Source organism: Pinus tabuliformis, chromosome 4_1 (assembly GCF_031772625.1).
Source record: "Pinus tabuliformis cultivar Carrire ecotype Pingquan chromosome 4_1, CPIR1, whole genome shotgun sequence".
Classification (NCBI taxonomy): Eukaryota; Viridiplantae; Streptophyta; class Pinopsida; order Pinales; family Pinaceae; genus Pinus; species Pinus tabuliformis.
Window position 1 is genome coordinate 582,166,226 of NC_142303.1, and position 12,620 is coordinate 582,178,845.

Below are 12,620 nucleotides of genomic sequence, written 5' to 3' on the forward strand. Positions count from 1 at the left end.
AGGTCTCTATACTAATAGTGTAAACCCTTATTGTTATTAGTGCAAACACCCTTATTATATTGTTGTGCCCATGTAGTCCCCATATTGTTATTATTGTGCCCCATAGAAGCCCACTATTGTTATTCTTGTGCCCTTACATTATTATTGTTATGTCGGCTTTGATTATATTATGACCCCTTAGACTCCTATATATAGAAAGGAGGTCTTGTGATTTGTATCATCCAAGAATTGTTCATTTGTGTAATGTAAAGGAGGTTTCTCCTTAAAGAGGCTGATTTTTAAGTCGTTGATATATCTTTTCTATCTTTTTGTGAGCTGGTTTCATAACATTTGGTATCAGAGCCTTGGATTCTAGGGTTTCTCTACTCCAAACAATTCATTGTGGCATTTTCACTATAACTTTTTTTTGTGACGTTTCAAAAGCTAAAAAAAACCTATTTGAGTTGAAATCGTTCTAAACCTCGGGTCCGAATTTCAGATCTTTTATCGCTATATTTTTGGTGATATGATCGGAGGAATTTAGGGTTTTTGCAGACTCCTGAATTACATTCCAAACATGTGACCTAAGAACCAAATAACATAATATAAGGGTTGAATGAGTAAACATTACTCATTTTTCTTGGGAAAATTATCGTAATTGTCTCTTTGAGTATTAGATTGAAATCTCGTAAGAAGTTACAGAAAGAGGACAAGATATAGTTTTCTATGTATATTTTTCAAATCTAAAGTTCAAAACAATGACACGTGACACATCGTACAAATTATATCTACTGAAGTTTGAGTTGAAAAATTAGTTTGAAGTTCAAAGGGTATAGTGAATCTTAATTATCATTAATTGATGCCTCGAAGAAAGAAAATGGAAACACCTAGTAAGAAACATGAAATCTCTAGCACGACTCATGAAGAAGAGGAAGAAATGCAACATGATATATCAAAATTATGAGACCAAGTGCAACAAATTTCACTCTCACAAAAGGTAACAAAAGCTAATATTGATGGTTTAAAGAAAGATGTGGAAGCTAAGATGAATGGTGGGGAAGCTAATATGAATGGCGTGCAAGTTAAGATGGATGGCATGGAAGATAAGATGGATGGCATGGAATCTAAGATGAATGGCATGGATGCAAAGATGGAAGGTATAGAAGAAAAACTGAAAGCCAACATGGAATATTTGAAGATAGATTTGACTAAGTTGCTACAAGAAATGCTTACTAATGGTGAAAAAGTAGTAAAGGAAACTCATGATGAGAACAAAAGAAATGTTAATTATGATCTCATAGACTCTAACGTTGGATTGAAGACCCACCATGTTCCAAATATTGATATGAGGAAGTTTTATGGCAAGGATCCCATAACATGGATACTACAGATTGAGCAATATTTCGATCTCCATAATGTGAAAAACACACAAAAGGTACGCATTGCAACTTTATATTTGGAACCAAATCACTTTGTATGGTATCGATGGCTTTTCTCTCATAAAAAAATTGTCACTTGGGAAATTTTTACGGAAGAAATGATAAAACATTATGAGGATATAGAAAGCAACACTTTTTTTAGCCAATTGATAAACCTCAAACAAAAGGGTTTAATGATGGAGCACATTGAGGACTTCCAAAAATTGAATATAAGGGTAAAAGATATTCTAGAGGAGCATAGCATTGATGTGTTCATAGGGACATTAAAGGATAACATCCAACATGAGGTTTGCCTTTGGGAACCTGACTCGTTGGAGAAGGCATTCAGGTTGGCAAGAAAATTGGAAAGCAAAATTATGGCAACAGGGAAGCCTACCACTCACATCTATAAGGATGGAAGTGTTGTTTCCCCTATCCTTCCACAACCTACAAGTTTGACACCCCAACAATTGGAAAAAGAAAGAGAAAAAGGGCTTTACAGTTGTGATAGCAAATACACTAAAGGTCGTAAGGGTGCTGAGAAGAAATTAGTTTACATAGCTTGTGAAGAGGAGGAAGAAAAGGAACAAGAAACATCAAAAGAATAGGATATACACTTGTTGACATGGCTAATGTTTGCTATGCCAGCAAGGGGAACTAACCCGATCGCAGACCCCAAGTAGACCTGCTTTCGTTTGGAATGGCTAACTCTGAAGGGTTTTAAGGGACCCCGTAAACCACTTGAACATGTCGAAAGATTGCTTCCGAGAGGAAGAATTCAATTAAATCAACAAAATGAAACAGCTAACCTCTATGTATTAAATCCTATCTTTATACTACTTCTAACTACTCTAATCTAGTCTTAACTACTCTAATCTATCCTGCAAGAGCATAATACAGAGGTTTAAACATCATATATATGTTTAGTAGAAGCGTGACTGTTAAACACACATGGAAAACATAGAATAGGAGAGATAAATCATTGAGTACATTTTTTATTAACATCAGATATACATTTATAGTACAAATATGTGACTCTTGGGTTTCAGATCCCAAGGTCTCTTGGACTCCTTTTGTCCATTCGACTTCCACACTAACCCATTAGGATTAGGTGTCCAACATTCCCCCCCTTAATCCGAAGGGTTATGTATGAGTCCAAGAAAAGAGCTGTAATACAAAATGTGCAAAAAATACATGGCAGCAGTAGGCTGAATGTGCTCTCTGAAATGTTGGTATAAAGGGCGGTGGTTTAAGGATGACCACCAACACTGGAACGCTTAGTGCAGTTCCTGGAACTCTTCCAAAACTGGCAAGAAACTGAAGTTTTCTGCTAGAGGAAGTGATCCTATTGTTTTAAAGAGGGAAACCTTCAAACATAAAAGGGAGGTCTCACCCCGCATAAAAGGTAAAACTTCAACCTGAAAAGGGAAGTCTCAACCTGTGATGGTTTAAGGATAACCAACAACTCTGGAATGCTTAATGCAATTCCTGGAACTCTTCCAAAACTGGCAAGAAGCTAGTGTCTTCTGCTAGAGGAAGTGTTCTCAATTGTGTTCCTGGAATGCTTCCGAAACTGGCAAGAAGCTGAAGTCTTCTGCTAGAGGAAGTGTCTCAGATTGCCAACTAAAGGCATGTTCAGGCATCTTTGTCTCTGGCTACAACTCTGAAACTGGTGTGGCAGGTTGTGGCTCAGGCTCGCTTGATGTGGCTTTGAAGCTTGTAGATGACCATCATTTCCCCCCCTGTCAGGTACAAGGTGAGAAGATGGAGAAAACTCAACTGCAAGACTGTTCAATATTCTGGAACAAGTTCTGATATGTGTTTGGAATATCTTCTTGGTTGTTGATGCCCATTGCCAAGAAGCGATCCATCCAAGATGAATCTTTGTTCTTGCAGGACGTTTATTTCTGAAGCATCTGTGTGAAGAATGACTGGTTTTATGACAGTGCTTACATGGATGAAGATCAAAAAAGTGATCTTTCAAATGACCAACTCGGTCACAGTGTTGGCATTTCACAATCTGTTGTTGTTGTTGTTGTTGTGGAAGAGGGGCAGAATCTGGAACAACTGAAGCTGAACTGTCATGAGGAGCAGGTGAACTGTCATGAATGAATCCAGCACTCTGAAACTGAATGGGCTTGGCATAGTCTGGAATATGAAAGGACAAGTCCTTGTCATATCCAAGACCAGTTCTGTGCTTGTTGTGGACAAGCTGTTCCCAAGGTCTGATGATGGGCTTGGGAAGTGCAGACTGAGTTTCTGCATCTGTATGTACAGCTGCTGCTTTATTGGGCATTGGATCTGAAACATTATTGACTTGCTGTTGATAGGTGGTTGTTTCAATGTTCTGAACAAAAACAGGTTCAGAATGATGTCTTCTTTTATGTAGCTCTTCTTGCTGTAGCTGTGATTCAAGCTGCAAAAAGTCGATCTTTTCCTGTGCATTTTGTAGACATGTCTGAATTTCTGAGAGAGATCCTTTGCTGATTTGTAATGTGTCATCAACAGTAGATAATATCAGAGTTTTAAGGAACTGTAATACTTCACTGGTTCTGGCCATTTTTTCTTCAATGTCTGATTTACACCTTCAAAACTGATCACAACTACTACTCAATGCAGAAAAGTAATATCTACTCACAGTACACAGCAATATCCTTTGCAATATAAAGGATTACAATCAGCTCACCAAAATCTTTATGCAGCAGTGGAATCAAGGAATCAATGCACTATAATGAGTTTTAACTACAATGCCACAATTGGGGCAGCAGGAACTGCAAACTTGTTTGGATCCTTCAAGTACTCCTTCACTTTCAAATCAGCATCAACAACATGTTCCCAAAATCCAGGTTCTTTAAAATAGACTAGTAACATGCATCTCAGCAATTTCACAACTGTACCATTGTCTTTTAATGCTTCCACATGTAGTAATAGTCTCCAAATAAACTTATATTATCCAGTAGCAAATTCAGAGATTAAATGCAACGACCATTAAGTGATAGCTACTACATAATGGACTGTTCTCATTCAAAAACTTAACTTAAACAAAGAACAGATTGGAAGATAGAACCCGACAATTAAATGTCAGCGAATACAAATTAGTAGATATGCAATTATCAGTCCCCAAAATGGCACCTCAACATTTGTTTATGATGTACGCTGCCCAGGAAATGGAAGAATAGATTCCCTCTTCACCACAGTCCTTGTATCATCATCAAACCATACTCATTCAACTTCTGAGATAGCATACAGTCCCTTTAATGCAGCTACATCAATAACAGAAGGTGGAAACACGCAAAGAATACCGGTGACCTTGATGTCAAAAGGCTTACAACTAAGCCAAAAGAGGATCTTTATAATCAAAAGCCAAAAGAACTTGTATCTACTAGCATTCCTTCAAGTGTAACTACAGCAGTACAGGATGCCTCTTGCCCTTCTCGGTTCACATACATGGAGAATAATTCAATTCAAACTCAAATGGTGGAGCACATATCTCTGGTCATGTTCCTCTTGTCGCTGGAGCAGCGTTCTTAGCATGGACATTTTCAAAACGAGATATACAAGAACATATTTACCACCCTTACAAAGTAGTCACAACAACATTGTTTGAGAACTAGTGTTATTAAAATGGTGTCGGTCTAACTCAGAATGGTGGTATTAAACTGCGTCCAGGTTGGCTCAAACTTGAGGCAAGTAATGTATTGATTTTACAGGTGGGCACGGTTATATGATATGGCAAGTAGACAACGTATACAGCGTAATAGGGTAATACATATATATGAACAGCGTATATGCAGTCAACACACAAATAATAATAACGATACCAAGGACAGCATGAGAGTGGTAAGGAAGGTGGAGGTTCCAACAGCGTGTCAACCAACAATGGAGTGATACCAGATACGATGGGAGCGCTGAATAAATGATGGTCTTCTTCAAACATGGGGCTGTCCTTCACTGGGCCAAGAATATATTGCAGCCTGCTGGAAATGTTGAATATACATGAATGAAAGCAACGTTAAACCGCATTACAGCAACATTAATATATATTGTGTATGGTAGTCTCAATATATATATGAGAAGGCCACACACAATCCCACATCGCGTCTCTGAAAAATAAGCTTCCGTAGCGGTTATTGGATCCTTCAGTTCTGGTGCGTGATCGACCACTTGAGTGGCAGAGTTGCTCCTCTGATTATCGTAGCGATGTCTTCTATACCTGCAACCACAGAGTCTCTCAGTCGTGCCTTGGACATCAAGAGCACTGACCCTGCAGGGGCTATTTCTGTTCTTCATCAGATAATTGAGAATCCTTCATCTTCACCTGAGTCTCTTCGGATCAAAGAGCAGGCAATTTCAAACCTTTCTGATCTCCTCACACAGGAGAAGCGGGGGGAGGAGCTGAAGAGTCTCCTTACAGTTCTACGCCCCTTCTTTTCTCTGATTCCAAAGGCTAAGACTGCTAAGATTGTCAGAGGAGTAATTGATGCGGTTGCAAAGATCCCGGGAACATCACAGCTTCAGATAACTCTATGTAGGGAAATGGTGGAATGGACGCGTTTGGAGAAACGAACATTTTTAAGGCAAAGGGTTGAAGCAAGGCTTGCTGCTTTATTAATGGAAAGCAAAGAGTACTCGGAAGCTTTGACACTCATTTCTGGTCTTGTAAAAGAAGTTAGGAGGCTGGATGATAAACTGCTGCTTGTTGATATTGATTTATTGGAGTGTAAGCTTCACTTTTCTTTGAGAAATCTTCCAAAGGCTAAGGCTGCCCTAACTGCAGCCAGAACAGCTGCAAATGCGATATATGTTCTGCCTGCTCAACAGGGGACTATTGATCTGCAGAGTGGAATCCTTCATGCCGAAACAGCTTGTCCATGCACATATCCTTCAGACCGGCTTCGAACCCGATACCTTTTTAGAAACCAAACTTATGATAATGTATGCCAAGAGCGGGTGTTTCAATGGAATGAAAAGAGCAGCACAGCGTTTCATTAATGTCAGAACAGTGTACAGTAATGTCACCAGCGTTTAGTAATGAGGTGTAGTAAAAATGGAATGCGCAGAGGTCGACAGGCGTTTCTGAGGCAGAGTCAGAGGTCAGGTAACGCAGAGCATTAATATTCAACAGCCATTCAATAATGATACCAACGCAGCGTTAAAAGAGCGTTAATATGATATGGACAACGTTCAAATGGAAACGCATTCAAAGATGTTATGAAACAGCGTTAAACCGATATGGACAGATGTGCAACAGCAGCAGCTAATTATATGGAGCAGCGCAGGAGCAATGGACAGAGATGTCAGTCAGGAGTAGCGCGTTAGCAACAAAAACGTACACAGTGACAGAGATAATGAAGACCACATCAGCGCTATTCAAGGCAGCTCAGACACAGAATTATGGGCAGAGGTGCAGGACTGACATGCACATAACAGGCCACAGAAAAACAAGCGGCTCCGATACCATGTTAAACACACATGGAAAACATAGAATAGGAAAGATAAATCATTGAGTACATTTTTTATTAACATCAGATATACATTTATAGTACAAATATGTGACTCTTGGGTTTCAGATCCCAAGGTCTCTTGGACTCCTTTTGTCCATTCGACTTCCACACTAACCCATTAGGATTAGGTGTCCAACAGTGACAAAGAAGGTTAAACATCATGCATAGATTCAAGTCCAAATGAATCAATCACTGAATTCACAGCTGGACATGACTGTATTAAAGATAAATTGCAATCCAATTACTCATATAGGAATCCACAATCTTCTATGGAATTAAAACTGCAACTAATGTTTAATTTAGTTTCAAATCAGAGGCCCTTTTCAAGTTAACCATGAAACTAAATCACATTTAATTTAACAAGACTAATAGTGAACTTTAAGTCATCAATATGCATAAATATAAATCACATGTACATTCATGCCAGTAACAACACTCTGATCCAAAACAATACAATCAGTCTGAAACTAAAGGATCCTTCTTCCCTAAAAAATAGTCCTCCTCATAAACAATAAAGCAACATCGTTCTTCTTGAAAATCCAAAGCCCCTTCTCCTCTTCGGAGGTAATATTTATGCTAAAATCCTCTCACTCTCGATCTTCCCTGCCTCTTCACCTTCCCTCTCCTTTCTTCATTATTCCGATCAGAAGAAACAAGTGAAAATAGTCGGTGTCACTGTTAACACGTAAAGGGCGTTTCTTGTCATTAGGGTGCTTCATTTCCTGGGCACTGAATGGTTATTGATTAGAGAGGATGACTGTGTGTCCTATTCATGATGTGATCTAGAGCGGTTTCATTTTCGGAACATGCAAGAAACACCTGGAAACCAACTGAAAATGTCAAAGGCTGGCTCTTTCGACATAAGACATCTGCATATAAGGGTTTTGCGGATCCGCTTCTGCATTCGTTACTCCTGGCCTGAAGAAATAAGAGACACTAGTCATGCTTATAAAAATACAACAAAAATGCTTTAAAACATGAATATTGCCTCTATTGAACATTTATCACATCAAACGTGAAAGAATCAGCCCCTAGTTTTTATCTTTATGCATAGATTAAGCCTAGCAAGCCAAACTCGATTTACACTAAAAACTGTCGCAAAACACACAGCCAAATCCAAATTGCAGACTTGAAAACTTATGTGCTAGGATTTGTAATCATCAGCGGGTCTGGGAGGTTATGGTGCACTATTTATGTATATACTGAATCTCGCTGATAGCGATAAGTGACAGATCACGGACCCGAAACATGTATATACCGCGGTTAGTAAACCATCGGGTCTGGAGTATAGGGGAGCACCACATATATATAAGCCCTAAGACCCCATCGATTGCGGTATGCAATACGGTAGGTGGACCCGAAAACACATATATGTTAATGTTCATAAATCCCTTTGGGTCCACAATGTTACCATTCCCTTTGGAACACCCCAACTTTAATGTTTCATCGCAAACACATGGATTTATGGAAAAACCTGCGTATGGCCATTGGGGTAGATTTGAAAATTAATATGCCCAGTTTTATAATCATTGGCAGGTTCGGGTGGTTAGGGCGTGCCATATACATAGATTCCAGGCCCCGCCGATAGTGATGAGCAATGGGTCCCGGATCCGAAGCACAATATACCTCTATTAATATGGTCGTTGGGTCCGGAATGCTTATGTGCCCTTTATATATGGCTTTGGGGCTTGGCCGGTTGGTGATTTGCGATGCAATGGAAGACTTATTCACAGAGCTCTAATTCACTCATAATAAACAATCCTTTGCCCTTTGATCAAGGCGAAGTGCGATGAGCGAAAGGGGTGATTCATGTGTGCTTTGTGAAGGATTTCCACTATAAGGCATTGTGATGGGAATAGTAATGCGATGAGGGTTTTGAGGGGTTAAACAAATCCCGATAAATATAGGAATGAAGGGCTTAAGCGAGGGATTTGTTAAAGGGCTTTACCCATTTGTGAATGGAAGATTTGGCTCTCCATAGAGTTAAAATCACCGGGATGAAACAGATCATTCGGGGAAGTGAAAAATCCAGCTTCAAGGGGACCCATTTAAAATATGCTATCAGAGCATGTTTTAATGGGGTGATAGTTGTGGCCACAACAAATGGTGAACCGCTGGGCAAACCATCTCTGTTTCCAAACAAACCTTGGATCAATAAAACATCAGGGTGTTAAGATAAACTTGAAATGCAAATCGTACAAATGAACAGGCATGGGTTCCACTTCAACATTACTTGCTTCAAATGGGATAAAGACAAATAGCTTCTATTTATTGATAGGGTTTTGACAGGCATTCTCCAATGGAAGTATTATGGGGTTTATTGACCTTCCTTTACTTGTTTCTCACTTTTAAAAATCCCTTTGTGGCTGTCACTAGTATGTCCATACCTATTTAGGTGTGTAGATCAACTCTTTACTGCTCATCAAACTTGATGTAGACATGTTTTCTTGCACTTTATATGAAATTTCAGTGCTATATTTTCATTGATTGAATGGGGTGCAGTCATGGATCACGCCATATTTTTAAACTACTTAAGCAAGATTGGGCTTGTTGTGTCAACTGGTACTCTGAGCCCAGAAAAAGTCCTTACTCTAACCGGCTTCCCAAGAAACCTGTCCTTCCAAATTGGCATAGGACTTGACATTTCATTTCTTTTAGATAAGTCCTTCTAGTTTTAGGCACAAGGACTAGAGCACAATTAGATTTTCCACAGGGTGTGAGACAGTGAGCTTATCCCATGGAAGGAGGTTTACTTGTGAGTAATAGGTATTGGACCATTTAGTGTAGTGGATGGGACCAATGGAGAATGACTGTAAACCTTACAAGCAAGCATAGGCTAGGTCTGAGTGGGATGTATTTAAATTTGGCATTCCTCCATGCCAGTCTAGTTGTAGTTACACATTTTTTGCTTTATAAATATGCCCCTACATGCTCCAGATATCCAAGTTATCAATAGATCTCACATGGTTCCCAACAGATGCCAATTAGGGGTTCTAGTTTGCATTCCACTGCTGATTCCCAAGTGCTCATAGGCTGATAGAAAGTTTGTTTGATTTGCGGGGAAATGATGGATTCAGGAACAACGGAATCACCAACAAGTTAATGAGGAAGGGAAAGGCCAAGAGTAGTGAATGAGGGAAAATCTGAAGGATATAACGAGACTGGAGGACTACAATCAGCTGGTTGAAAAGGAATGTAATTCAAAACAACAGAAAAATAGACTTGGCAGAAAACAAATGAAAGGCCAGGAAAACAACAAAATGAAATGAACTCTAACCTACTCAGGAGGTAACCACCATGTGGTGGCTACTGGATGTATCTCTTGAGATGTTGGCCATTAACAGGGAGTTTTTTAGTTTCTCCCTGTAAGGTTTTCAATCTATAAATTCCATGACCAATTGTTTCCACAACTTGGAATGGGCTCAACCATGGGTGTTGTAATTTTGTGTGCTTACTTGTTGGCTCACTCATGAGAGATGAAAAGTAAATAATTTCTCAATGAAAGACATCACCTCGTTCTCTCTTCCGTTTATAAGTTTGTCATGCTCCCTTTTGTTAATGGTTGTGTTTCTGAGTGTTCTTTCACAAAACAGGAACTCGAGGATTTGGTTATCCCCTTCAAACACCTGCCAATTTGAGACGTTATTAGTTACGGATGATCAAAAAATCAATTCAACATAAAGTTTATTCTTGTTTAATCTAAGATCAGGCAAGAGTTTCGCAGCCATAGCAGTCATCAAATCGGCATCATGGTTACACTTTCAAGGTATATATGCAACATTGAAAGAATCAAAATTGTCAATTAAACTCCATACCTCATGTTGGTACCTCACCAAGTGTGGCAGATTGCAGTGTATCTTTGTCTTTGCCTGGTCCACCATTATCTGTGGGTTATCAAAAGCTCTAATATTTTTTATGTTCCTTTAAATGACTCTTCTCAGGCCTTTCATCAAGCCTTTATGTTCTGTTGTGTTACTGGTGCGCATGCATTCCAACTGACTGGCCGTCAAATGTTGGTTCACTAGTGGGTCAATGAAAATGCTCCCAGTGCCTGCACTTTCAAGAGAGTTAGAGTCATTAAGGTGGAGTGTCCAGAAAATAAACTCTAATTTTACACTCAAATAACTACTTCCTATGCAATTATTCCTATCATCTACTATAATACAAGGTAATTCATCAGTTGGATTGTGGGGATGTTCAATTCTTTCTTCCAACTATGTGTTTGTCCAATCCTCCTTGACTATTTATGCATGGCACTCTCCGAAACAGGTTTCTGTGGTATAGACATCGGAACTATAATTCCCATGGATAGAGTTATAGAACATTATAGGTTCATTGGGGTTGTTTGGTTTCGTTACCATGCACTTCATGTATCTTTCTCGGTCCACTCTCAGCATATCACTTTTTCCCCTCTGAGGCAACAAAAGATAGGACCAATCAGTTGAGAAATATCCATTTAGATTTGATGACAAATCCCTACTAAATAGCATCCCATATGCCTTAGGTATATCCACTACCACTATGTCAATGATTTGAGTGTATTAAGGCTTGGAAGCCATTCAAATCATCACATCTTTCAGCTCCCCAATAACCCTCACATTCGTTCTGTCCAATTGCATAATTCAAGTTTCAGTTTTATCGGGTATTGCCTGAAGTCTCTTAGCAACAGCATAAGGCATAACAGTGGATGAGGCGCTAGATTCTACCAATCAGTTATGGACATTCATGTTGAAAATCTCAAACGTGATGATGAACGGTGGAGTCATAGATTCCGATTTCCTCCCTATCATGGTTGCGCTGACATCTTAGGGTTTGTGATTCATTTTAGATAATGTGGCCTCCATCGCTAATGGTATTTGGGTTGCACTAGTGGTACTAATAGGTTTGGACATTGGCTTCTTGGTTTGGGTGCTTGAGGTGGTGGGGGTTTTACAGTTTCTCTCATTCATAGCTTTCAGTAGAAAATCTCTTTGCTGCATTAATTTTAACAATTCAAAATACGTGATATTAGCCCTTGAATTCTTGAGATCATCTACAATATTGTAGTCAATGTTATAAATGGGATAGAATAGGGTAAACATACTTGTTTTTCCATTCTTCAATGGGGGTTTACCGCCTTGAGTTGCCTTAGTTGCAATGGGAGATGTCTTGTCCTTTCCTGGATGGTTTGCAAATGGGGTATTCCTGGAATCACCACTAGATCTATCTTTTCCAATAGAAACTTTGGGAGAAGATGCTTTCACAGGGTGAGCATCTTGCTTGATCCAGTCTATGGGTTTTATCGCACCTGGGAGTGGCCCTTTACTTCACATGTGGATTTCATTAGTGTTGATTTCTACAGGGTTATCTCCCTTGTCATCGTTCTCATTACTATGCAAATCCCACAGCACATTAATCTGGGTTTCCTCTTCTGAGGGTTCTTCTACTTGGTATTCCTCATCGTCTCCTTGTTCTAGTTCGAGCTCTAGTATAGGTTCTTCTTTATTGAGGAGCAATCCAATTAGAGCCAATTCTTCTGTGTTTAAAGCCCCTTCATTAGGTGGAGCAGACAATGCAAGCTGGCCATGACCACCTTCTTTTTTCTTATGATAGAAAGGCTTGAAGAGCTTTCTGTTGTTATAGTCTCCTCCATTACCACTAGTACTCTCTCCATGATTCCTTTTCATATCAATGGCTACATTTGTAAGTTTCTTAATGATCCAATGTAACCCTTCCACAT

General features: G+C 39.3%; 1 pseudogene; it reads left to right on the forward strand.

The window, feature by feature from the left end:
• Positions 1–5,476: 5,476 nt before the first annotated feature.
• LOC149177282 (26S proteasome non-ATPase regulatory subunit 11 homolog pseudogene) lies at positions 5,477–6,389 on the forward strand (annotated as a pseudogene).
• Positions 6,390–12,620: the final 6,231 nt, after the last annotated feature.